Source organism: Panthera onca, chromosome A2 (assembly GCF_046562875.1).
Source record: "Panthera onca isolate mPanOnc1 chromosome A2, mPanOnc1 haplotype 2, whole genome shotgun sequence".
In the NCBI taxonomy this organism is placed as follows: Eukaryota; Metazoa; Chordata; class Mammalia; order Carnivora; family Felidae; genus Panthera; species Panthera onca.
In genome coordinates this window covers 134,879,239-134,890,955 of record NC_138340.1, presented here as the reverse complement: position 1 = coordinate 134,890,955, position 11,717 = coordinate 134,879,239, and the positions used below count along the sequence as shown (strand labels likewise).

Below are 11,717 nucleotides of genomic sequence, written 5' to 3'. Positions count from 1 at the left end.
TGTATAAGGACAGGGCAATATTGCCAATGATAGACGAAGTCTTCCTGGAGAAGATCATCTGAATCATCTCAGGATTATAATCCGGCTTCAGCTTTCTGTGAGTTTACAAATGCTCTCTTTGGGGAAGTCAGGGGGCAAGGGCATGACAGAGTCCCAGGAAACACTGAGCCACCACAGTTGGTACTGGAATGTGGACAGGTTTGAGACATCTGAGGAATAAATAAGGGGAGTGGGTAGGTTTCTTTGTGTGTTCAGGTCCTGAGCTCACAATGGCCAACCTCCTGCTCTCAGGATTAGGTTGAAGCAGTGTACTTCTGTGGGATGAGATGGATGTTCTCAAATGGTCCAAGCAGATGGTCTTTGGCCTGGCATGGAGGAGACAGCAGGAACTTCTGCACATGGTCAAAGCAAGCCAAGTACAGACACAGATCTGATCCAGGCTTACCTCGGCATTCAGCCCTCAGATTACAGCAGGCATTTTTATCCTGAAGGCATTTAACCTGTCCTATTTCTCGAGGTATATGGTTCTCCAATCTGGACATGCCCCCTCTTTGCCAAGTTTATAGGTATCATCTCGGTGTCTTCTTTTCTCATTCTCTTGGCGATTCCTTTAGTACTCTGTGTTGAATCTATTTGAGATCTATTTTGTGTCAGATCTCCTATTTTCTGTATCCAACGACTTCCTCTTTTTTTCATTTACTCTTATGTTTATAGAACTTAGAGTCCAGATGCCTCCTGAGAAAAGGTATCTAAGAGGTAAATTTTTGCAACTGTACATATCTGAAAACATCATTATTTGACTGTTATGCTTGATTCATAGTTGGATGTATCTAGAATTCTAAATTGGAATTCATTTTCATTCAGAATTTTGAAGGCATTTTTCCATTGTCTCTAGATTTGTGTGTGTATGTCTGTGTATGTGACCTTCTCTTTGTCTCAGTGTTCTGAAATGACACAAGTGACTTTTGCGGGTCTATTTTCATCAATTTTAGTGGGTCCTGTGGGTTCTTCCAATCTGGAAAATCATGTCCTTCAGTTCTGAGAAATTACATAAATTATTTCATTGATAATTTTCATTTTCCACCTTCCCTGTACTTTCTTTCTGCAATTCCAGTTATTTGTACATTCTACCTCCTAGGTTCCTGCTCCATTTTTATTATTTATTTATTTATTTTTCATCTTTAAAAAAAAAAGTTATTCTTGAGAGAGAGACAGGGTGTGAGCAGGGGAGGAGCATAGAGAGAGGGAGACACAGAATCCAAAGCAGGCTCCAGGCTCTGAGCTATCAGCACAGAGCCTGACGCGGGGATCAAACCCACGAACAGCGAGATCATGACCTGAGCCAAAGTTGTACGCTCAACTGACTGAGCCACCCAGGCACCCTGGTGCTCCATTTTTAAAAGTCTTTTCTTTCCTATATTTACATATCTTTTTATTTCTTTACTATTTTTCAAATAACAGCCCTGACTTACTTGACTACTGAGTTTTTCATTTTATTTGTTACCGGCTCATGTTTATGAGTGTTTGGCTAACTAGTTGAGTTTTATTTTAGGAATATCTGACTGGGCCATTTTATGATTCTCCTCTTGTTTTGGTCAGAATCCCCACAGCAGACTCTTCTTCTAATCTCCAGAATTAGAAGAGAGAAGGCCTAGCTAATAGCATTTGAGAAGTCCAGTCAAAGAAGGCTGGATGTCTCATCATTCACCATCCAGATGTTCCTTTAATTACTGGATGATATTGTCACCTTCACCCATGCTTGGTATCCCCCAGCCCAGAATCCCTTTATTTTACCCTTACCAGAGAATAAAATTCCAGACTTCTGGTAGACTGGGGATGGCTCAGCAGTACAGAGTAGGGGAGAGCATCTAAGTATCTATCTGTCTCTCAAACAGCCTTTATCTGGTCCCTATAATTTGGGGCCTCATTTCACCCCATTTCCAAAGGTATTTTGTGCTATCAAGTCATGGACCCTTGAGTATTCCGTGGGTACAAATGAGATTGATTCTTGGGTTTTGCCACCAGTTTAGCTTCTTGAGGTCCTCAAGACTACTGCCAGCCTCTAGTCTCAAAATTTTCTAGTCTCAAAATTTCTGGCACTGTTGTATCCTTTCCTCTTCCCCCACATTGTTGTGTGTTCATTAATTTTAAAAAGGTCCTTTTATTGGGGTCTTGTGATGGGGGGGAAAAGTATGTGTTCACTTTACCAACTTTATGTAGAACCTCCAATCCATCTACTATCATGCTGTAGCTGGGAGGGACATCCTGTGTTGGTTTTGTGGGTGGTGGGTGCAATCTTATCATGTGAGGATATTATACACAATTTGGTTTTGTTTTCTTTTTTAGTTTTCCCAAACACTGCATTTTTCAAAATACAAATCTGTTAGCATAGCTCTCCCCATGTGACTTCTGTTTCAGCAGCTTCCTACATAGCTATTAGATCAAGACAAAATTCTTAAGCATGATTTTTTCAAGATCATATCAGCGGGGACAAATTTACAGTGAAACATATATATATATATATATATATATATATATATATATATAGCAGCACAGTGTTGTTTTATTTCAAACTCAGATGGAATGTGAGTGCCTGGAGGCAAGATCTAGATCTCCATTTTACCATAGGTCTTGCCTCTCCCTCTTGTCATTTCACACATTGTCTGCCCAATCCCTGAGTATTAGAGTCACTTACCAGGCTTTTCATGTTTTGGCTTCTCTAGCTTATGCTCTCACCACATGCCTCTCATTTTCTCAGCTTCACCACAATGGCTTTCTTTTGGTTCTTTGTAAGCCCTGTGATGCCTCTTCTTCTGGGCCTCTGAATATGCAATTTACTGCACTTGTGACCCTTTTTGTTTCTTTAATGCTGTCCTCCTTCAGATAGATATCTTGTTTCTTGGGTCATCTGGCCTTCCTGGTGAGGCCAAATCCCCCATCATAGGCCTTCCTGGCACCATGGAGCTATTTTACATTTTTTTTGTATGTTATTTGGTTGGTGTCCACTTTCCTCAACTAAATTATAAGCTTCATGGGACAGGATCTAGGTCTGATTTGCCTTCTGCTGCATTCACAGTGCCTAGCACAGAATTTGGCTCAGGGTAGGTACTTAATAACTATTTATTAAATGAAGGAATAAAGCTGATATCTTAAGGATAAATAGGAATTATAAGATGAGGACTGAGGAAAGATCTCTAGGCCAAGAAAACATATGAGAATGAGCTTGGTGGATTTGAGGAACTGAAAGACAAGGGCTGTGACCAGAGCCATGTGAACCAGGGGAAGTGGTGCTGAATGAAGCTTGAGGGACCAGCCGGGGCCAGATCACAGGGCGCCTTCTAAGCAATGATAAAACTTGCAAACTTTTCTAAGGGCAATGAAAATTTTAGTAGGGGAGTTACATACCCCAGATGCTATGAGAAGAAGGGGTTAGAAATGGCAAAAGTGGATGAGGAGAGGCTAGTTAAAAGGTTTTGGTCCTAATCAAGGCAAAGCCTACTGGGTTAGACAGGAAAAAAAGGTAGCAAAAATGGACAGAAGTACCAAAGAATATTTTAGAGGTCACACAATTGGATGATGGATTGGAGATGGGAAGTGAAAAAAAAAAAGAATTGTCCAAAAGTCACACTCAGGTTTCTGGTCTGACCAACTGGCAAACATGGGTACTATTTATTAAGCTGGGGAGCAGAGTTTGGGAGAAAGAAAAGAAGATCACTTTTTGAATGCTTTGTTTGAGATGTCTATGAGGTGTCTGAGAAGACATGTTGAGAACACAGTTGAACCTATGAGTCTGGAGGTAAGAAAAGAGGTCCAGACTGGAGGTATAAATTTGGGGGGTGTTGGCATATAGTTGTATTTAAGCCATGGTGGTAGATGAGCTTATCCAGATAGAGGGTAGAATGGGAAGATAAGAGGCCTGAATATAAGCAACCTAAAGAAGAAGCAAATCTAGTAGGAATATTGTGGTCTCACAATGATGTCTACATTAGTGATTTTGATGTGGGAGCAGAAGTAGGTAAAATGTAAGGTGGGTGTGCTTTAATGAGCTAGATTGGAGAAGCTCACTTGGGGTTGGGTAAATCAGGTGAGAGGCCAAGATACTGAATGTCCGCCTTGTAGGTTAGGTTAACGAGAAGAGTTGGTGGGCGAAGAGGGGGAGAGACTGAGAGGTGCAGATACTACAGACTTCAGGAAATGAAAAGGAATGACCAAGTCAGTGGATAAGGGTAATGAGAACGGGGAGGGGCATATGACTGAGTAAGCCAGGTTAAAGTACTTTCTGCTTTTCAGGCAGCAATAAAGTATTTTCATTACTTGAGTGTTACAAGTAAAACCTAAAACCAACAACCACGAAACTAAGAAAACAAACTAAACTAAAAAAAAAAAAAAAAAGTTTATTGCAATTATTTGCCTGGTTTCTTTGTTTAAGCATTCAGCCTTTTTGTTAGAGGATAGCAACAACAAGCAAACATCAAATGCTCCAAAAAAGTCATATAGTAAAACACAGTAATATAAGAATATGAAAATACTTGCTCCTCAAACACTTTGCCATTTAGACTTAGTACACCTGAAAACTCTGAAAAATAAAAACAGAAAATAGAAATGTTGGGGGCATATATAAATGGAAGTTTTATTTGGGATGATGAGGCTGCTTCCCTTTGGTGATAAATATTTAAGATTTTGCAACATTGTAATTAAGCGTTATAGTGTCCTTAATAGATTTGATACCTTAAATTTATAGATCACCTATTCAATTGCCAAACATGAAAGGAAATATTCATTTGTTTTTATATACTGGTAGTCACCCTCAACAAGATAAAGTCGCTAAATTATAGGTTAAATCACATTACTTATTAGTATTATAATTCCATTATATTACATAAACCTAAGATATATGAGAACTTTGATTCATAGAATGATCATTCTTGAAACAATTCATACACACACATACACACACAGGATTATCACGGACCTATTAGTACAAGTAACAAATTTAGCTACATGAAAGTAGTTTCTGTAACCAGTTAGGTAAAATTTTATGTAGTACAAACATTTGGAAATTTAACAGGTTACATTTTAATGTTGGAGATTCCTAAGAAGGTCTCATATGGCTAACCATATCCTGCTAAGAAAGACTACACTTATTGTACTGGTGATTAGGAGAGAAAGTAGGTTTTCTGTATTTTACATTTGTACCACCTAAAACACAGTGGTTTTCTTAAAAAAAAAAAAAAGCATGAAAAATCATCTAGAATGCTAAGTGTTTTTTGTTTGTTTTCATGGCTGATAAATATTCACCATGACAAAAACTCAATTTAGCTTCTGTTCTCATTATAATTTTTACTTTTAAATAGGGATGGGATGACTGGGTGACTCAGTCGGTTGAGCATTTGACTTTTGATTTTGGCTGAGGTCATGATCTCATGGTTCCTGGGATTGAGACCCCTGGCTCCACACTGACAGCAAGGGGTCTGCTTGGGATTCTCTCTCTCCCTCTCTCTATGCCCCTCCCCTGCTCATGCTCTCTAAACAAGAAAACAGACATTAAAAAGCAAAGAATAGGGACAAAGTGGAGTTAACCTTGAGTGTGAGGAATTTATTACAAGGAAGCTGGGTAATTTAAAAAGACGGGGATTTCAGCCAGGTGATGAGGCCTCAAGAATGTGATCTCCCAGTTCTAACTAGAAAAATTGGAACCTACGTGCATTTCAGCCTCCTGTAGACCAGACTACCGCAAGACCTGGAAGACCATTCCAGACTGGAGCAAGGCAGCTCTGGCATCCATTCCTCCTCTGTGCTCAGCCATTAATGTGATTCAACTACTTTCTGCTCCTGCTGTTACCACTTCCACAGTTATAAATAAATCAATTCACTCCTACTCTCCCCCACTCCCATTCTCAGTTGTCCAAAAAAGCAAAAATAAATTAAAAAGGTAAGCCAGAAGGGATGTGGTTGGGGGAAGGTGTCATTCAGTTGGTCTCTTCCACCTCCTGGAGGGATTTCTGGTTGCTCAAGGACTTTGTTTCCTCAAGATCCTACTGGTTAATGACTCTGTGTCTCTAGTTCAAGTAAGAAGGAGAATGTGATTGGTAGTACCTCTTATCTCTGCTGGGAAAAGATCTCATTTCATAATGGCCTCATTGTCCACTCTCAGATGACTTTCTCTGGCCAGATAGTTGGTAAAACTTTACTTCTGGGTGTGTCTATGAAGTACCTCTGGAAGAGACCAGCATATGAACCAGTAGATTGAGTAAAGAAGATCTCCCTTGCCAATGCAGGTGGATATTACTCAATCCATTGAGGGCTTGAATAGAACAAAAATTCAGAGGAAGGGCAAAGACACTCTCTCTGACTGAACAGAGGCATTCCTCTACTTCCGCCCTTGGACATTGGTGTTCTTGATTCTTGGGTGTCCAGACTCAGAGACTTACACACTGCTCATCTCCTCTTTTCCAGGGGTTTGGACTTAACACCACCAGCTTCCTGTTAGTAGCTTGCATATGGCAGATCAGCAGATCATGGGCCTTTTCAGCCTCCATAACTACATGAGCCAAGTTATATCTAAATGGCCTCTTATATATATCTTATGGAGAATCCTAATACAGCAATATGTAAAATTTTCCTTTCATTGATAAGTGGTAACAGTGATTTCATCTTGGGTAATAATCAATTATACAGAAACTTTGTCTTTTTTTTTTTTTAATCACAGATGAGGCCTATTTTCAAAATGTAAGTCTAGTAATTCTTTTGTTTTCTCTTACAATTCTCTTAAAGTAATTCATAGGATGATGAGCCTCCTGACTAAATCCAGTGCTCATGGGCGGTAAAGATATCCCAAAGAAATGTATGAAATTGTAAAGCACATTTTAATCAAGCTTAATCTTATCTTGCTCCTAGCCATCCTTTCCTAGAGCCACAGAGAACTCTTAGGAAAAAAAATAAAATAAAGAGAACTCTTGATTTTCACTTTTACTTCTCTTGAAGAGGTGGTAATGAGTACAAAATAAAGAAAAAAGTACTTGAATACTTATATAATTTAAGATGTGCCAACCCTGGAATGTTCCAATCTTAAGCAAAATATAAAATTTATTTTTGTTAATTTTAGTCAAAAAAAAATAAGAAAGAATATATTTAAAAGTTACGTAACTCATACTGAAGCCAGACTAAACACTGTAAATCAAGGCAATGGCTCTACTGAAGTGAAGTATGTTGCAGTTTGGGTGTGTCATAGGACTGATCTGGGTACCAAGGCAGTGGTTCCTGGGTACCAAGCCTGGGTACCAAGCCAGGACCAGCTCAGAAGAATTTACTGTAACTCATGTTTGTATGCAAATCAAGCAGGCAACCCAAGAGAGCTGAGATGGGAACAAAAGATTGTGTTTCTACCCTTACAAATCACAGAGGATCTTCCAGATCATAAGAATTATCCTGTATTTTACTGTGCTTATCTTCACATATAAAATCCTACTAGGAGATAAACAGAGAATTTAGAGGAAGGTAAGATCTGTATATTTAGGAATCTTTCCCATATATATATTTTAATGTTTATTTATTTTTGAGAGACAGAGTGTGAGCAGGGAAGGGGCAAAGAGAGAGGGAGACACAAAATCTGAAGCGGGCTCCAGGCTCCAAGCTGTCAGCACAGAGTCCATCGCGGGGCTTGAACCCATGAACTGTGAGATCATGACCTAGGCCGAAGTCAGACGCTTAACCAACTGAGCCACCCAGGCGCCCCGTTTTCCCATATTTTTTGACTGCAAATTCGCAATTGTTTTCACCAGAGTCCAGAGCCTACTAGGGGCCAAGAGGCTTTCCTTGGCTGGAGAAGTGTGGGTGGAGCGGGGTAGAGGCTAGAGCGGAGTGGGGCACTAGGGGAGTAAAGGGAAAAGAAGAGTGAGTGGAAAGAGGAAATGGCAGAGATTTCTCCCTCTCTCTGAGGTTCACATAAAAAGGAAACTGGAAAAGCGAGTGAAACTGCAGGGCAATCAGAGTTTCCATGGTTAGGGCAAGCCCAGTGCCAGCAGAAGTGCCCGAAAAGGTCTTTAACCCTAGAATCCTAGAGACCTGGAATCCCATAACCTGAATCCTAGAGACCTGGAATCCCATGCCGCCCCAACTCTGGGAGAAGCGTCTGTACACAAATGCAAGACGCACAGGGAAGGGTGGTGGGGCTCTGGAAGCAAGAGAGAATGACTAAAATGAAGAGCTGGTCAAACATTGGAGAGAAGACCCAGTTGTATTTTAGAATTTATCTTTAAAAAGAGTTCTTATGTTATCTTTAATTTATCTTTAACTTAATTTAAATTTAATTTATCTTTTAATTTATCTTTGAAAAGGGCACCTGGATGGCTCTGTCGGGGAAGCGTCAGGCTCTTGATTTCGGCTTGGTTCGTGATCCTGTATCAGGCTAGGTGCTGACCATAGGAAGCCTACAGGAGATTCTCGCTCTCCTCTCTCTCTGCCTCCCTCCCCCCCTCTCAAAATAAATAAACATTTTAAAAAATAAAAGTGCAAAAAAAGGAAATAAACAGGAGAATGAGATGATACGTAGGGGATACCACTCAGCATGGCTAGGGAAGGTTTCTCTGAGGAATGAGGCATTGGAACTGAAGCCTGATGTGTGAAAATGAGGCAGCCCAGTGATGGGGCTGAGAAGCAGGAAGCAGGAAAGAAATGGAAAGGGAGGAGAAGTGTCAGGTTCCAGTTTGCTCTCTGAGAGTACTGAGGAACTGTCCCTCACAGATTACTGTACAAGTGGAAGGAGGTACAGCTAGAAGAGTGTTATGTGTTGGAGAAATGGGTGGAATTCTGTTCACATGGACCAGAACATGCAATAAAGTCATCTGTGACCTTGTCTTAGTCGACATGCAGGGATGTTTTCTGATGCCTCATCTTGCTGGATTTCTACTAAACCCATTGCTGACAACTTTCTTTTTTCTTCCAAATTCTCCTTCTCCAAACACTTTGTTTTCTCTAATAAGGGGCCTTAGAAATGGTGTAGACTAGCTATTTTCCAAACCTGAGTGCAATACAGAATTACTTGGGTGATCTTGTCAAAAACAGATTTTTCAGGTCTTGGGTGGGGTGCAGACATCTGCACTTTGAAACTTTCCATGAGATTCTGATGCAGCAGGTTTACTACCCTAGTCTTTCTTGATCAGTAATTTCCAAATTATTCAGCAAAACATTGGTTCCAGGAGATGTTGTCAGTGCTCCAAGAATAAAAGGATCTCTTATCAAATGAGCTGGAGCAACAGATTCTCCTCTTAGCATTTCACAAAGCACCCTAGGATAAAGGCTCTGAGATATACTGTGTCTAACAGCTAAACAAACAATAGAATCATACTAGATATTTTTTCTTAACTTCATCTAGAATAGTTTTCCCCAAACAACAGTATGAAAAACACTAATCTAGAAAAACAGCCTTTTTAAAATTTTCACAAATATGTATGTGTATTTTTAAATTATTATATTATAAATTCTATTAAGTGTAACTGGGCATGATACTCTTTCGGTTAAGAAAGCAGCCCCAGGGTGCCTAGATGGCTCAGTTAAGCTTCCAACTTTGGCTCAGGTCAATGCTCTCACAGCTCATGAATTCTAGCCTCACTTCGGGTTGTGTGCTGACAGCTCAGAGCCTAGAGCCTGCTTCCAATTCTGTGTCTCCCTTTATCTCTGCTCCTCCCCTGCTCGCACTCTGTCTCTCTATCTCAAAAATAAATAAGCATTTAAAAAATTAAAAAAATAAAGGAAGAAAGAAAGAAAGAAAAAAAGAGAAAGAAAGAAGTCTCAAAGAAGGCATCTAGTCCTAGTTGCTAGTAAAGCTCTGACCAGCCCCACAGCTGGTTCTGAAGGAGCACCTCCCCATGATTCTGCTCTTGTCCTTTCTCTAGTTTCCAAAACCTCTATGCTGTCTTTCAAATTTACAACTCTAGGATCAGCCTGTCCCACATTCCACCTGTTTATAAAACATCTCCATCTAGATGTCCCAGGGTTACTCTCCATAATTCTGACACCAGTTCAATGTTTAGGCTATTTTCCCCACAGCACCAAGCAATTCTCTGGCACCATATGGGCATCCCAAAATTCAACACAATTCCGACACAATCTACCCAGAGATGGCATCAGATTCCACAGGTTAAAGACTCAGTCCTACAACACTGCCTCCCCCCCACCCCAAACACACACTTGGAGGCCAGTCACAAGTGCAGATTGTCATCTGGGCTTCAGACCCACTGCCTATAAATCAGAGGTCCCCATGACGTCTCTGCTTAGATTAATTTGCTAGAGAAGCTCATGGAATTCAGGAAATCAATTTACTCACTAGATTACTGGTTTATTACAAAGGATATTAAAAGGTACAAATCAACAGCCAGATGGGTGCATAGGGTGAGGTCCTGAACGAAGGAACTTCTGTCTCTGTGGAGTTTAGAGCCCTGGCACAGTACTGGTGATTGTGTTCCGGTTAAGCTCTTTGAACCTTGTCCTTTTGGGTTTTTATGGAGGCTTCAATACTTAGGCACGATTGATTAAATCACCAACCATTGGTGATTGTGCTCTGTCTCCAGCCCCTCTCCCCTCCTTAGGGATGGGGTTGAAAGTTCCAACCCTCCAGTTGCAAGGCTGGTTACCCTGGCAATAAGCCCTAGTCTTATGGTTACCTAGGGGCTTTCCAAAAGTCACCTCAGTAATGGAACAGAAAACACCTTTTGTGGGGAATAAGCTTAGGAATACCCTGAGCTTGCACCCATGGGTTTACAAGGCATAAAGAATTAGAAAGCCACAGGATGAACACACCCAAATTTGGGCAAACAAGATTGGGTAAACAGGGCAAAGGCCCCCGTATAGGACAAAGATATAGGAATAGAAACGCCTCAGGATGAAAGCATCAAAAATGAGGTAAACAAGATTAGGTGTTCAGGGCAGAAATGCCCCCCCCCCCCCAACTTAGTACAATAGCAGAAAGCTGCTTTCACAGGATGGAAGGACTAAAATAGGTAAATAGGTAAATAGGGCTATGGACCACAGCAGGGTGAAATTGCTAGGAGTAGAGCTAATTAGCAAAAGAAAGGGGCCTTGTTGACCCAGAGGTAGCATGCTCTGTCTTTTTTGTCCCCTAGGCCAGTTTAGGTAAACAGAGGTTACGCCTCATGTCTGCTGTAAACAACCTTCTGCCCAGCATCAGAATTTTGTTTTGTATTGACCCACACCCCTTACACTGCATATCTTCAAAACCCCTTTCTCCCATGCCCATGAGTTAATGTTCACAGTTTCGTTGTCTCTTTGTGCAGGTCGATCACTCTTATAAGTCTTCTGATCCTAATAAAAACGGAGCAAGGACGCTTACTCGGGGCTCTTGTCTCCTCCCAGACATTAGCCTCTCTTGCCTTTCAATCCTGTGTCTGCTCTTTTGCTGGACAAGAGAGAACTCCAGACCCAGAGTCTACAACAACCTTTATTGCTCTTTTAGGAAATTCCAAGGGTGTTAGGAGCCCTGGGCCTCGAACAGGGATGAAGCCCAAATATATCTTTCTTATTATAAATCACAATATCACACTCTCCAAAATAAAAAACAAAATTCATATTTCCTTCCACTTTCTCTTCTGACTTCCCCAGTTGTGTCAGTGATTGGTACTGTACTAGTGATGCAAATCTCAAAATCTTGTAGTAACCTTTGCTTCCTCATTCCATTGGAAATTCAAATTCTGTTGCCAACT

At 40.7% G+C, this 11,717-nt stretch overlaps 1 long non-coding RNA gene across 1 annotated transcript; it reads left to right on the top strand.

The window, feature by feature from the left end:
* Positions 1-208: 208 nt before the first annotated feature.
* LOC144613980 (uncharacterized) lies at positions 209-6,624 on the top strand. The gene is made up of 3 exons (XR_013551479.1): positions 209-517; positions 5,713-5,932; positions 6,457-6,624. It is a non-coding gene; the product is annotated as an uncharacterized LOC144613980 (long non-coding RNA).
* The last annotated feature ends 5,093 nt before the right edge of the window (positions 6,625-11,717 follow it).